Below are 16,438 nucleotides of genomic sequence, written 5' to 3' on the forward strand. Positions count from 1 at the left end.
GCGGAGGTGCTGAGTCACAGATATGCACAACCAAAAGAATGTCACAAATAAATAAAGCTTTTGGCCTTTAAAGGCCTTTGTCAACAATAGACATAGACATAGACATACACAAAACACACACACAGCTCTCTCTCTCTCTCTCTCTCTCTCTCTCTCTCTCTCTCTCACACACACACACGCACGCACGCAAGCGCCCGCGCGCGCCCGCACACACACACACACGCACGCACGCAAGCGCCCGCGCGCGCCCGCACACACACACACACACACACACACACACACACCCCACACACACACACACACACACACACACTTGGAAAGCTTTATTTATTTGTGCCTATCTGCAACTCAGCATCTCCACTATACGGTGAGTAGCAACTTTCCTCTTCATAATATTGTAATATTAGTTGTATGTGTTTTATATTTAGATGCCAGTCTAAGATGAACAGCCATTTAGAAAAATTAATATGATGTTTCCCTTTAACACCTCATTTGAAAACAGATCGGCAAATAATTTTGGATTGTTTATTCACCAGGAATCTTCAATAATAAATAAAACTAATTGAGTCCTGTTTATAGCAAAGTATTTCATTTGAAAATCAACTTCAGGGCTACAGGGCTTTGGTTTGACACATCAGTTATCTTCCCTGAAGTACTGCAGAGTGTATACCAAGCCAACATTGTGTAAGTCCTATTTTAACATTCCTGTTCAAATGTTCATTATGTTGCGTTATAACTAAATTGCTTATAAGTTATGTAGTGTATTCTCCATTTTTAATGACAGTATGAGGGAAGACAACTACTCACTGCACAGTAGATTATTTATTTTGCCTAAAATGATTTAGGAAAACCACAGAAAACCTAAATCAGGTGAGTAATTGTCTTTATTCATTCCATTATTTGTATTCCATCACTGATTTTCAAACGCTATAGTGCCTTCCTCTATTTCATATATTTCTATGCACTATTGTTATGGCAACTGTACTATTCATTCACTCAGTCATTCCTTAATTATGATCTGACAATCACATAATCCAAGAGATTCTACTGGAATTTGGCACAAACCAAGGTATAAACAAACATGGTGAAGCAGCAATTAGGAACTGAATTACTAACTGCTATCAACTATTTATGTTTACTTGAGCTAAATTTAACACAGTAAAATTAACAAGAAACTTTTGCTTTGAAAAAGGTTGTAGCTTCCTTAATTACACTATGTAGTTGCTGCTGATCTACTTCTAGCTTATTATGAATAGGACCACAGTGCTTTTCCTCACCGAACAACAGTTCTCTTTGAACACTTATTACTATTCTCACTACATGATTTGGAGCACTGTACGTTTTCATCAAATGATGTGTGCTGTGTGTGTGTGTGTGTGTGTGTGTGTGTGTGTGTGTGTTTGTATTTTGTTGGTGTCCAACAGCGAGGCAATCAGTGCCCTTACACTTATCAAAAGAAATTAATGTGGAGATAAACTAAGATTGTTGTACACTCATGCACTTGAAATGACCATACAGTCACACTATCCCACATGCTCCAAAACCAATTAGGAGAGAAAGTAACTATACATGAAATTAAAACACAGAAATCGAAACACAGAAGAGCTAAGAGAAAATGCAGAGGAATGTGACTGGCTGACCCTTACAAAAAACTTGGGTGAGCCAGTCACAATGTTGACACACTAAACACATCTCCCTAGAATCTTGTTAAAAATGTTGGACAATTTACAAAACTTTAAACACATTCTTTGGAACATTGCTTAAAATAGAAGGCAGATCTGTCAGCAAACCCACCATAGTCTGCTAGTCGGCAAATAATAATGCAGTGCAATAAATTGTAGTTGTGATGGGGCTGTGGTTTATGTGAAGACAAGTAAGAAGGACCTTATCCATCGACATGGCTGAAAAGAAGTACGTCACGGCCAAGTTGTGGGCTTTACTACACAGAGCTTCTTGTAAGTCACTTCCAGCCACTTGTCTTCCCCTGGACACATGACCTTGTACTCCAACAGCAAGGTGACAGTATGCAGGGAGATGGCACGCTGAAGTACCCACAGATCATGACATGCCTTCTTGGCTGCTTGATCTGCCCTTTCATTCCCCGCAATTCCCATGTGCCCAGGGACCCAACATTGTAGTTGGAGTATGGCATCCTGGATATTCTGGATGACTTTATCTGCTGGGTACAAACTTGGAGAGAGTAAAGGATGCTCAGAGAATTTGAACAGACAAGAAATTTAGCACCGAAAGAATGTTGCCTCTGCTCCAGTGCCTGCAAGATCGCATGTAATTCTGTGTCAAAGATGGTAAATTCCTGAGGCAGTACTACCTTGAGGGCATGATCTGGAAAAATGACAGAGTAACCAACAGAGTCTCCCTGCTTAGACCCATCCATAAAGACAGCTACATAGTTGCAGTGTACATATAAAATGTCTGTAAATATTGAACTAAAAACAGAAACAGGAATACAATCTCTCCTGTACTGCACTAAATCTAAAATGACGCTGGGTCTCTGTAGTAACCAGGGCAGCAGGTGGTTAAAACCCTGGATTTAGGGTTGTACTTGCTCCACACTGAATGACTCCAGCGCACACTGCACATGGATCCCAAATGGCTGTGTGGCTTGTGGACAGTTGAAGAAAAGGTGTTCCAGAGGCAGATGAGCAACAGTATGGTGTATGGGTGGAGTCGGAGCTGCAAGGAACTTACATGCCTGATGCAGCATGAGGAGCTGCTGCCAGATGGTAAGTGGCAGTTCCTTGACATCAGCATAGAGGCAGGGTATGGGGTTGGTCTTATAAGCACCCGGGGCCAGCTGAATCCCCTCATGGTGGATAGGCTCAATGATTGATGGTCTTGCTGATCCATACACCATGTAGCCACAGGCTAGCTATGAACACACCAAAGCTCTATAAAACTGGAGCACATGTGCCCATCTGCTCCCCAAGACCTGCGGCTAAAGCACTTTAAGATACTCAGTGTCTTGAGGGTTCTGGCTTTCAGGTCTCTTGGGTGAAGCAATAACGGCAATTTTGAGTAAAAAATGTGGCTCAGAAACAGCACTGAGTCTCTAAAACGTCCAAGTCAGGCAAATTAAAAGAAACAATGAGAATTATTAAAAGAAACATACACACTTATCTGCAGAAAACTGAAAACCCATCTTTGCAACCCACTTCCCTAACCTCTGCACTGTAAATTGCAACTGACTGCTTGCTGTTGCAACACTGTAGGAGGAACAGAAAACAGCAAAACCATCCACAAATAAGGAGCAGTGTACAGGAGTCCTTACCATAGACGTGATATCATTTACAGCCATGGCAAACAGGGTAACACTTAAAACACTGCCTTGAGGGACACCTTTCTCCAGCTCAAAACAACCTGACAGCGAGGTGCCAACTCAGGTCTGGAAAAACTGTTAAGACCGTATGAAGAGGGGGAGGTGGCTACGAAAGACCCATTGACACAGTTTTTCAAGAATACGGTGTCTCCATGTATTATAATACGCCTTATTGATGTCGAAGAATATACCAGTACAATGATGGTTGAGTAGGATAGACTGCTGAATAGCTGTTTCTAGCAGGGTAAAGTTGTCGATAGTGGACCGAAATCTCTGGAATCCACACTGAGAGCGGTTAAGGAGTTGTCTGGTCTTTAACAACCCGACCAAAAGACTTAACCATTTGCTCCAGAAGACAGTTAACCATTTGCTCCAGGGCCTTTCCTACACAGCTTCTTAAGGTGATACCCCTGTAACTACTGGGAGATGTTTGGTCCTTTCCCAGTTTCAGGAGAGGTACCAGAACTGCCTCCCTTCTTGAGTTGGAGAGGTTACCTTTCTACAATATAAGATAAAAATGTTTGAGGTAGATTTCTCTGACAGTGCTGATTCGAGCTACCACATGGAGAAAGGATACCTACATCACCTGAAGTTTTTGCAAAATGTTCAGGCAGTGTCTGAGCAATGTCTGTGGGCTTCACTTGGAGACACCCCTGTTTCAGCATTGCTGCTATTGGTGAAAGACTACCTTTACTGGAAATCCTCCTGATGGCTTCCCATACTTTTGTAGAACAAGTGGAACCTTAATGGAGTCTAGGAACGCTCTCCTTAATGATGTGCCGAGCCTTGGCTCTAGCGACTCGAAAGGCAGTGCGGTTGTCTGCTGTCAGGCAGTATTTACACCATTGAAGAGCCACACATCTGACCCAGATGGCTGAACAGCACTCTTCTGTGCACCAAAGTACAGGCCACCTCCTAAAGGACTGAAAGGCTGTGGTAGAGAGAAGTCAACGGCATGATCAATCATAGCCGTGATGTTGTCCACCCATTTCTGGATGCTGTCATGGTGTTCAAACACAGTCAACTGGCTGAAAAGGGTCCAGTTAGCCCTGCCAATCATCCATGTCGGTGGCTTCTGTTCCAGCAATGCACCATCCAGCAGGTGACTGCAGATTGGGAAGTTGTCACTGGACTGAAGGTCATTAATGACCTCCCATGAACAGAGTCAGCAAGGGCTGGAGAGCAGAGAGATACGTCAATGGCCGAGAATGACCCAGTAGCAGCATAAAAATGTGTGGGAGTACCAGTGTTTAGGATGCACAGCTCTTGAGATGTCAGGAGGCTCTCCAAAACCTGACCCCGAGGGAAAGTAGAGGTCAAGGCCTACACGAAATGAGCACTGAAGTCTCCCAGGAGGAGAAATGGTCGAGGGAGTCGTTCCACAAGATCTGTGAAAGCCTCGGAGCCTACTGCATCCAAAAGAGATAAATACAGAGAGCAAACCATAAGCCACCCAAGTGCATGAATTTCAACTGCTACTGCTTGCAGGTCAGGGGGAGAGCAGAAGAGTGGTGCACATTAGTGACAAACACTGCAACCCCTCCCTTTGCTCTTTTCCGCAATAGGTCATTCTTGTACAAAAGCGTATGCCCCCTAGCACGGGGATGTCTGCATTTTTAAAATTCATTTCTTGTGAACACAAGCACAAGGCATGTGCCTGCTTTAGAAGTTTCAGTTCCTCCAAATGAGTCCTTAACCTGTTCATGTTCCACAGAAGTATAGGAGTCGTGCCACTAGTGTGGTTTTAATTTACCTCCACCTTTGCACTGGGGAGGTGAAGCACTTGTAGAGTGAGAGCAAGTGAAGGGGCTGCCTGGATCAGAGGCATCTAACTCCATGACATCCTCCTCATCAGTCACATATGCCAGAGTGATTTCTGATGATGTGGTGCCCAGGACAGCTTATGACCTGAACACTGGATCCTTTCCCTGCACCCTGTCCCACTGAGGTTGAGGGGTAAAGGGATGCTGAGGGGCACTGTTTGATATGTACCTTTTATGTATTTATTATCTTTTTTTGCATATAGTCACCAACTGGTGACTTTTGAAATGTCATACCATTTTTATACAATTTTTGTACAAACAGTAGGAATTTGCAATTCACATGTATAAGAAGCCTCTTACGGGTGACATACTTGGCAATGTATGGTACAGTACTTCATAATGCAACATACACTTGTTACATAGCATAGGTATTTGAATTTACAGCATGTTGTTGCAAAAATAATATATATTACAATCACCTCAGAATAGTACATTGTATAGATATAAGAGTTAGGCCTACATTTAAGAATAGCTACATTTTAATATCAGTATTCATTCAGTGAGTACAAACATTTGAGAGTTAAGAATGATTTTAATTCCCTTTTGAATACTTTACCTCTGTGGCATCTTATAGCACTTGGCAGTTTGTTAAACCATATCTGGCCATTAATCCAAGGACTATGATCTGTTGTCTTTGGTTTAGTTCTGTTTCTGAAGAAGCAATCTTTTTGTCTTGTGTTATGGGTATGCACATCAGAGCACTTAGTTTCATTATTTTTATAGTCCACAAAAAATGTTGTTATTTGTACAGATATAAGGAATATACTGTTACATATTTACGTTGTTCAAAGGTTTCCCTACATGAATCTCTGTTTCCTAGTCAATGCATGGTCCTGATTGCTCTTTTCTGCAGTATTAGGATTCTGTTCATGTGTATCAGCAGCACATCCCAATACCTCTATTCCATAATTAATATACGCAAATATTGTCTCATAATAAGCCGTTTTTAATGTTTGTTCAGAGACTAATTTTGACAATTTGCTAATTAAGTGCAGCGAACTGCTGATTTTATTGCATATGAAATTGATATGGTCTACCCATCTAAGATTTTCATCTAGGTATAGCCCCAAAAATTTACATTTGTCAGTGTCTACTTTTTTGATGCCACTTATATTATCAATACAGGTTTGGTATGAATTACCAAGTTTAAATGGTAATAGCTGGGATTTGCTAATATTGACTTTTAGACCTTGATCATGGAAGTAAGTAGTTATTTGACTGAAGCCATCAGCTGCAGCCAATATTAAGCCTTTAATTTGTTTGCAAAAGAACAAAAGTGAGTTGTCATCTGCATAACTTACTAATTGGAAGTACAGAAGTGCCTCTAAATCATTAATGTAGACCAGGAAAATGAAAGGGCCCAATACGGAGCCCTGAGGTACCTCTTGTTTTACTGTTTTGTAGGTGGATTGGAAGTGTTTGATCTGACCATTAATTTCATAACTCAGCTTTGTACACTGCTTACGATTGGTTAGATAAGTGATCTGTAGTTGTACGGATGTGGAATTTATATTGTAAGTTTCCAGTTTGCTTAGTAGTAGCTCATGGTTCACTGAGTCAAATCCTTTAGTACGGTCTAGAAATACCCTGCTGTCTGCATTCTCTCATCCAGGGCATCATACACCTTGTGGAGAAATTCAGTAATTGCCATAATGGTACGGAGATCCTTTCTGAAGCCATGCTGTGTTTCTGCTAGTAAATTATTCATTGTGAAATAATCAATAAGTTGCATCAACAAAACAATTTCAAATATTTTACTGAAAATTGGTATTAGTGATATGGGCGTGAAGTTTCATAGCTTTTCTTTCGATCCTTTTTTATGCACAGGTTTAACTGTACTTCTCTTCAATATATTTGGGAATGTGTGCTCCCTGATACCACTGTTGATCATATGCGTAATTATTCCAACTAATTCCTTATTGCATTTCAAAATTATAATACTACTCAGTCCATCCCAGCCAGATGAGGTCTTATTCTTTAAGTTATTTATTACTTTTCCTATTTCCTCCACACTCACTTCCTTAAATTCAAAAGCGGTTTCCAGCCTAGGGTAAGGCTTTACCATCCAAGTCGGACCTGTGTTATTAACTGGATTCACAGCTGAAGATATAAAATATTCATTAAATATATTACAGATTTTATCTGGATTCTTAATATGGTTTCCTTCATGTTGGATTCTGTCAATGTGAGCATCTAACTTAGGGGTGGCTTTGCGATATCTATTTATTATATTCCATGAAGTCTTCCCTATATTTGTTGACTGAGCAATTTCCTTATCTAGGATCTGTTTTCTTAAATCTGAGAGCTATTCCTGAAATTGTTTTTAGCTTGATTGTACTTATCCTTAAATATTTGCAACTTGGTTGACACTTAGATCCTGAATATTTTGCCTGAGTTTAATCAAGTATACTGGAAGAGTCAGTCTGGTGTTTTTGACATTTTGGTTGTGAGTTACTACTTTCTTAATTTCTTTCACTGGGCAGCAAAAATTAAGATATTGTAAAATAATATCATAAAATTTGGCCCATTTGTATTTCGACTCTTTTCGCTGAAGAACTAGTTGCCATTTCTCAGATGCTAGTTTACTTTTAAAAGCATTAATGTTTTTCTCTTTAAGCATTCTTTTGTGTTCTATGACCTGAGTCCTTTCTTGGATGCTTGTGTGCTCATAGTCTACAAATTGACATTTGTGGTCTGAGTAGTCGTACTGCACATTCCAGCATCTAATATTATCCTTTACCTCTTTACTTAGTATTATGTAGTCTATTCTACTAGAGGTAGACTGAGTTACTCTTGCATCTGAATTTACTGCATTCATAAGATTATAGGAGTTAAGGGTATCTATTAGCCTGCTGTTATGATAATTGCAAGATGTTGCCTCTATATTCAAGTCACCAAGTATTGTTACATCATTTGGGTCACAGTGTCCCACTATTCTACTAAAAGTATCTATGAAACGCCCTACCTCTGATTTTGGTGGACGATAAATCCCAATAATTTTCTGTTTCATTGTGCCCTTTCCGCAACCTTTGATATGGAGTTCAACACCTGTCACTTCAGTCAAGCCTTCATTATTATAAAGATCTAGATGGTTTAATTTATTCACTTTGAGCTGCTCTCTAACAAATACTGCTACATCTCCCCTTTGAGATGCTGTCTACAGTAGCTATTTCCTAGGAAATAGCCATCTAGTTTAAAGTAAATAATTTCCTCAGGTTTCAGTCCATGCCCGGTTAACACAACTACATGATGTTAATGATCATTTACAGAAGTCTGCAAAATATTGAGCTTATTTCTAAGATATTGTATATTTATTGCAAGAGCCTTAATGGATGCTCACTGTATAATTGTTGTTGGTACTTCCTATTGCGGCTGCATGATTGCTTTGTCCGTACTCTTTTTTCCCTTGGCAAATACACATGCAAGTACAGGTGCTTGTGGTGGATACAGGTATGTTAGATGTCATCTGCGTTGAAGTGTCCACCTTGGGAATAGGTTTCTGCACCATGGAAGAAGACGGTGTTTCGTCACCTTATATTCTTTTATGGCTTCAGCACGGGGGAGCTGCTTGGTCACTTTCATTTCCTGTATTTTGCGTTCCTCAGCAAAAAAAGGGTGATTCCCAGAGCAGTTGAAACAGATTGCCGGAGATGGTCAGTCAGTCCCAGCATCAATGCCTTCTTTTCTACACTTCTCTAAATTCGCTTCACCTCCACCACTCATGTTGTATGGCCATAATGCTGGCATTTATAGCACTGCATAGGGTTTGGTATGTAAGGCCGAACATTAAGCTGAAGGAATTCGACCATAATATGTTCAGGCAGTGTCAGAGAACTGAATGTGACAATGAAAGTGGCAGCCTTTTCAGTGTCTCCATTGGTTCTTCACATTCGCTGCACCACATTGACTATTCACTCGGTTTCCTATTCTTGTTTCAGTTCTGCAATGTCCATATCCATGATATCTCGGCATGTGACAACACCCTTACTGGAGTTAAGAGAGGTTTGCATCTCAACAATGATATCATATTCATCCAGTTTCTGTGATTTCTTAAGAAGTTCCATCTACTTTGAAGTGTTAGTTTCAACCAAGAATGAGTCATTATGCTGTTGTTTTATAGATTTTAAAGTGCCAGTAAGGCCTTCCAAACCCTTATGGATATAGAAGAGGGACACACTTTCAAACGTCCCTTCCTTCCGCTTTATCACCAAAAACATATCACTATTCAAGACTCCATAAGCAATGTTACTGGGGTCCAAATTATTCTTATCATCAGGAGGCCTAGTGTTTCATTCTCTTGACTGAATGGGAGTGAATATTTCCTGCCGGTTCACCTTTCCTGCTGGGAGGAGAACATGATTTCAAGGGCTCTAAGTCGGTCCCACAAGCAGCTAGGGAAATAAGTGTCCACTCAGACAGAGCCCCACATGCCTGAGTAAGCCTTATACAACTGAGATGTGACAGGCTTCCTCATCAGCATGCAGCACACCTTGAGATTGAGAGCTTTTTATATATGTGTTTATTCCATCCTCTCCATCCGCACAGTCAAGACAAGATCCCTGTTCCCTGAGACACACCACATTCCATTCCACTGCCACGCTGCACAGTGGTCGATGAAGCATGCCAAAAGCTTACGGTCACGGGGGACTGGCAGCGTTTACCAATCCCCAGCTCCCACCAATGCTGAGCCCCTGAGGGCATCAGATCATATGGCATTATAACAACATATCTTATGTTCATCAGTTGTGAGTTTGGTTTTATTCCTGTAGTGTATTTTGTTAACATTCTCCTCTGTTTTCTCCAATGAAGCTGAAGCTTAGCCATATTTACCCATGCCAATATGGTCTCGGCAGCAATGCCTCCATCAAATCTGACCGAAAATTTGGTGGTGGAGACAATATACTACAAATTACATGGCTCACAGAGAATCTGCAGTTCAAACACTCGAGTTGCAATTCAGTTTTTGAATGAACTACTGTTTATGGCCAGATGAAGTGTCGTCTATTACAATTCATGCACAGATAAACAGCTAGCCACACGCTACACTCTGTTAATGTCCTGTAATGTGACTAAGTGCAATAACCCAATTGTTTAACATGTAACAAGTAAAGTATTAACACAGTTACCGAGTAAAGTTGACAAATCACTGTCCTTGAAATCTAACAGTCAACTCGACTGGTTGGTTTAAGATTTAAAGGAACCAAATTACAAGGTCATCAGCTCTTCCTACATGGAATGGGCAACTCAACAATACTACACATCACAGAAAGGCCTAGTGCACAAAACCCAAGGAAACAAAATACCAAGGTTTATCAGAAGTCAACAAAGCCTAGAGAAAGAACAAGAAAGAAGAAAAGGTGGAAAGCAAGAAGGCGGGCTAGGCGCCCACTTCAGGGAGCAGCCAGAGGTTCTCGAAGGCAGTAACTTTGATGGAGGGACATACCCTATGACTTACCAGGGGCACCCCTCCCAATGATAGACAGTAAAGACTAGTGAATGGACAAATCACAATGGTGGAACCCCCGCCTCTGCTAAGAGGCTCATCATAGGGCTAGTCCAAAAGGTGATAGTTGCCAGTCATATCCACAAGGAAAAGACATCCCAATCCACATTAGTATAGGTCCACCTGGAAGGCCATTCAGGCAAGTGATGCTGAAAAAAAGATAAGATGGTCAGAAAATGATCACTGTTGCACAAATCAAACCCCCCCATTGAATGGAAGGGAGGAATCCAGGGCTACAGATGGAAAGATCAATTGTCTAGGAAGTACTGTGTGCCACACTGAAATGTGTGGGGGCTCTAGTGTTGAAGAGGCAGAGATCAAGCCCTGCTAGTAGGCTTTAACAATCCTGCCCCCATCACTGGTTGCAGTACCACCCCACCGAGGATTATGGGTGTCAAAATCCACATAAGAAGGACGGGAGGCAGCAGCTGTTGAAGGAGGGCAATAGGAGCAGGAAGTGTAAAGATTCCATATTGTTACTGCAGAGTCTAAATGGATCCAAACAGCCACCACTCCCAGTGTGATATGAAGAGGAGCTAAGGAACCACCAATGTCCATGTCGACCAATGTATAGACACCACTGGAGGCTCACAAAGGGCTGACCCAGTTCTGACAGAAGGTTTGGTAATCATGAAGAGTCAGTGAATGAATATCCATGAAATGAGATTCCTCATATACAACAAAAGCTACAAAGTACATAGAAAGAAGAGACTGCAATTCCAGAAGGACACAATAATAACCATTACAGTTCCACTGGAGGAGAGTAGCACTAAAGCCCAAATGGATGTCTAGTAGTCCACAATTGATCATTGTGCCAAGTCAGTATCTGTAATGGTAAGGACAGAGTGGTGTCCATGAATGTAAGAACACTCCCTGATTGAGAGGGAGAGGCCATACCCCTTGGATGTCTGAGGCCAACATCCAAAGGCATACACATAATCTTCTCCTTTGGGGTGAGAGAAGGTGTGATTGCGAAGAGAGCAAGTTGCAGCATTAACAGAATCCAAAAGAGAACAAGCAGCCTTGAGGCCCACAGAGTGTGGATCCCATGTCCAGTGTAAACTAACAGGCTTCTTTTCCTGGAGATACCAGGGGGTCCTAGAGAGAGTCTCATCCCCAACAAGGCCGAGAGAAGAGAATTTCTTCTCTGAGCAAGGGGACGGAGTTGTTCTATGAAGTTATGGTACAGGAACTGCCAGGGACGAGGAAATGAAAAGGAAGTGGGAGATCATGGAGGTAAAGAGTTCAGGAGGAGGAGGAGGAAGAGGAGGAGGAGAAGGGGAAGGAGAAGGACACAACAGAAGCGAAGGCAGATGTTGAAGATACTGGATGGAGATAGTCAAATTTCTGTCAGGCCTCAGAGTAAGACAGATGGACAGGAGTTTAGAATTTCTGAAACTTTCTTCACTTTTTATTCATCGGGCAGTCTGGCGAGTGAGGGGAATGAGGACTGGAACAGTTCATGCACTTGGAAGGTGGGGCGCAAGGGCTCCCTACGTTGAGAGGGTGGCTTCAGTCACCCCAAATAGGAGTCATCACACATCATGAAGATGTGTGACCAAAGCAGAGACACTAGAAATGGAACATGGGAGGTAGGCTATAGGGATTCACATTGCAACACTAAATCATAACTTCAACTTCTCCATAAGCGTACCCCCCTCAAAAGCCAGGATGAATGTGCTGCTATCAACATGTTTGTCCTTAGGACCTCTCCAGACTCGCCTGATGAAATGAATGCCACACCATGCCAGATTAGTTCTGAATTTCTGAATTTTCTGAAGAAAATAATGCCTTTAGACTGTTGAGGGGTAAAGTTCACTAGGATGTCTCCTAAGTGCTCACAAGCACTAAAGGGAGCCAACTGATTGGCAGAAGAGGTTTTAATTAGTAGAGAACCAAATTGCCTTTTTCTAAGAGAGTCAGCTTCAATGTTTTCTACAAAAAAAAGAGTGGTTTGGTAGTGGCGAAAGTCTCTCTGTCTCTCCTGTAACAAATAACATAATCAGGAGAGGGGTTTCACTCCAAGCCATCACTGGCCCTCCTCCCAGAGAGAGAGAGAGAGAGAGAGAGAGAGAGAGAGAGAGAGAGAGAGAGAGGCCAGTGATGAGAAGGACGCAGATGCCAAAGTAGGAGCAAAGAGAGAACCATTCCAACCTGGAGAGAGAAGAGCAGAAGTGTGGAGCTTATCACACTTCAAGTGCAGAGTGTCTGCCCTGGTACCACCCATTCTGATTGGGGGCTCACCCTGTGGGCACCACCCAATCACAGCATGGGCCACCCGGTACAGTGGCTGTTGCTGGGTGTTCAGATGCTCCAAAAAGGTGAGAAACCACTTCTAGGCACACACAAGGTGGAGATAGCTCGGGTACCAAAAGTGTGATCCCTGAGTAGTTATGGGGTTCAGCCAGATAGGTACATAACAGCACCACCATATGGACTGGCTACCTTGTTGGTGACCTAGTGGGTGTGGAAGGGGTGTAGCATACAGCAGGGATGGAAGGGCAAAAGAGGGGGGGGGGGGGGGTAGGAGGAACCCATGCTGGAGACACTAAGGATGGAATTCTTCTCCAAATGGCTCACACTACGGAAACACTTTAGAAAGGAAGGTTGAAATCCAAGGGGGACCAGAAAAAGCTGAAAAAAAGAAAGGGAGAGTTGAAACATGAGACAAGACCATAAAGGAGTAGCAGAATCAAGGGAACAGCCAGGTCATCATAAAGAAAGAAACAGGGGACGCAGGAGGGGGAGAAGACAAGATGGGAAAGAGTGGATAAGGGAAATGGAATGCAGTCCAGGAGAGAAGAAAGGCTATGATAGCATGGGGCACCTTTGCATGCCACACACATTTGCACTAAAGAGCTGTAGGCCTGCTGGAGAGGCAGTCAACTCAGTATGAAAATGATGTGCACATTAAGTATCTTTGGGAAATAACACGGTTCATGGCTGGAAGCTACTCTCCCAGTTTGCAGAATGCATTGTTAAAGATTAATACAGATCCAAATATTCATTGCAAGATCACAGTGTATCATTAAAAACAGTCACTGAGTAAACTCTTGGACATGCAATTTAGGAAAAAGGCAATATATTTTCTGACTAGTGACGGATGCTAAATCATCTGCAATACACTTTCCCATTTTTTAGCAAACAGATCTTGCAATTTTATAATCATCTGCAGACCGAAAACAGATTCCAGCAGCCTCTCTTTTATCAGATTAAGTAATTAGAACTACATTTATCTATTGTTGTAGTGGTACATAACAACACATTTCATTTTCCTTTCACTAGACTGATGAAAGATATGCATGTAAAAAAACACGACTTTAATCGTTAGTAGTGTAAAGAGCATACACTGTACCCAGTTTGTTGGACTCTATGTGCAGATGTGAGAAAGAAAAATGTGGGCACAGCACAGAAACTGACAATGGATATGTAATTTGGACTGGACGACGAGCGGTCACTTCCACTTTTCAGTTGTGCCTTGGGGGTGCTGTGAAACCAGAGAAGAAAGAGGCCTGATGGCAGTGGTTGAGTACTAAAGAAAAATGAATGTTGTTATATAGACACTATGCCATGCTATCTCACATGAAGTATGGACTTATGGTTTTGGTCAAGCATTGAAGCATAATATATGAACATGTTGTCTGGAAAACTTTGTTAATTAGCAGTTTTTGTGGGTTGAAACCTTATTTGAATGTATGTAGGAGAATTATGGAAACCATGCTTTGTGATTTTGAAGTGAGTTTTTTAAATGTAGAAACTATCTTGTAGCCCTCGCCCCTCTGCAATCAGAAAAGAAGTCAGCAATCAAACATGTGGCACTGCATAGCAGAACCACAACATTGAGAGAAAGCAAGATGTTGACTGGGAAATTTGGAAAAGTAGGTAGCCTATTACAGAGAACAAGTAAAGACTTGGCATCTTGCAATGAATCGATCATATAAAAATCAACCCACAACAAGAAAAACACCTCTTTGTTAACTGGCTTTTTAAAAATTACAATTAAAAATATACATTTCTAATTAACTGAACAGTGAAGTGAGGTTCTTTTCAATGTGAACATTTGGATACAACAGTTAAGGATACTGAATTATACTGTCCAGTTTCCCAAAATATGATATTATTTTTCAATAACACTGCTGTAACTATGACATCGAGTATAGATTTAAGTGTCAGAAAGTCGTTTCTGAAAGTATTTGTATGGAGTGTAGCCATGTATGGAAGTGAAACATGGACGATAAATAGTTTGGACAAGAAAAGAATAGAAGCTTTCGACATGTGGTGCTACAGAAGAATGCTGAAGATTAGATGGATAGATCACATAACTAATGAGGAGGTATTGAATAGAACTGGGGAGAAGAGGAGTTTGTGGCACAACTTGACAAGAAGATGGGACCAGTTGGTAGGACATGTTCTGAGGCATCAAGGGATCACAAATTTAGCATTGGAGGGCAGCGTGGAGGGTAAAAATTGTAGAGGGAGACCAAGAGATGAATACACTAAGCAGATTCAGAAGGATGTAGGTTGAAGTAAGTACTGGGAGATGAAGAAGCTTGCACAGGATAGAGTAGCATGGAGAGCTGCATCAAACCAGTCTCAGGACTGAAGACGACAACAACAACAACAACAACAAGTATGGCTGCTAATTACTCTGAAACTAAATGAGATTAGAAGCTGGTAACATATTTTTGACAATAGCTGTGTAAATGCTACCATCCTTCACGCAGCTTTTTTTATCTACTTACCAGTAAGCTAACCATCAGGTATATGTTTACATATGAATGAAGTTTGAAATTACTGGTATTTGTAATTAATGCAGTTTGTAGGTAATGTAGTAACACCAATGAATTCTAACTAAAAGAGTGAATTTAATGGATAATAAAGTTAAGTTGGATAAGCCCATAAGTTAATATTAGAGATTTTGGATAATGTGCTCATGCCAAATAAATAATATTGAAAGCTGTAACAGGAGTAAAAAAACTACAAGGTTTGTTACAAAGGGAAGACTCAATCCTTGCAACAAAGCTGTTATTAATACTGGAACAGTTCCATTCACTGTTTATGGTCAACACAATGAAAAACATCGCCGAGGTTACAGAGTAAACCGGAAAGACTTTTTTTCCAGGCCCACCAGGTTTCCAACAAGCATGGTACCATTAATAGGGACCCATTTACATAATGTAACTGACAGTCAGTTAATAGTTATGATGTGAAAAATGAGAAGTATGTAATATCAGAAAGTACTCCCCCCCCCCCCCCAACAGAAATTATTTGCCTTCAGAGATATCCTGATGTGAATAAATAGATAAACTTGATTTTAATACTGATACCTGAACTTAGAAGCAGTAATTTCTGTAGCACTTCTGGTTAAGCAGTCCAATAAGGACTCAGTAGTTGTGTACTTTCAGTGCACTTGTATTTTTAGTTAATAGTACAAGATGCAGTCGGCAGTTATCATGACTGTTCAGTAATTTTTAAGGCATGTTCAGGCAAAAGAATATTTAGTTAGTTATTATATGAAGTCTGTAATATGTGGTTTCACAATGTGGTTCTATTTAACCCTTGAGCAGTCATGCCAACTTGTGTAACATAAGTGGGAGCACAGCATACTTTGTACACATTAAAGAGTAGCTGCCTATGTGTTAACATGGGAAAAAAATCACAGTTTAATCTTAGTTTAATGAAACAACAACAAAAAATGTATTATATGTGGTAAATTACTGTTCAATGGAACAATAAAAAAATAAACATTCATCGTATCACTCTGTCGCTGTGTTC

At 41.1% G+C, this 16,438-nt stretch overlaps 1 protein-coding gene across 1 annotated transcript in view; it reads right to left on the minus strand.

Moving 5' to 3' along the window:
• Positions 1-16,438, minus strand: part of LOC126458571 (venom protease-like) — a 232,501-nt gene that overhangs the window by 110,978 nt on the left and 105,085 nt on the right. The window lies entirely within an intron of this gene.

The sequence above is a fragment of the Schistocerca serialis genome, chromosome 2 (assembly GCF_023864345.2).
Source record: "Schistocerca serialis cubense isolate TAMUIC-IGC-003099 chromosome 2, iqSchSeri2.2, whole genome shotgun sequence".
Classification (NCBI taxonomy): domain Eukaryota; kingdom Metazoa; phylum Arthropoda; class Insecta; order Orthoptera; family Acrididae; genus Schistocerca; species Schistocerca serialis.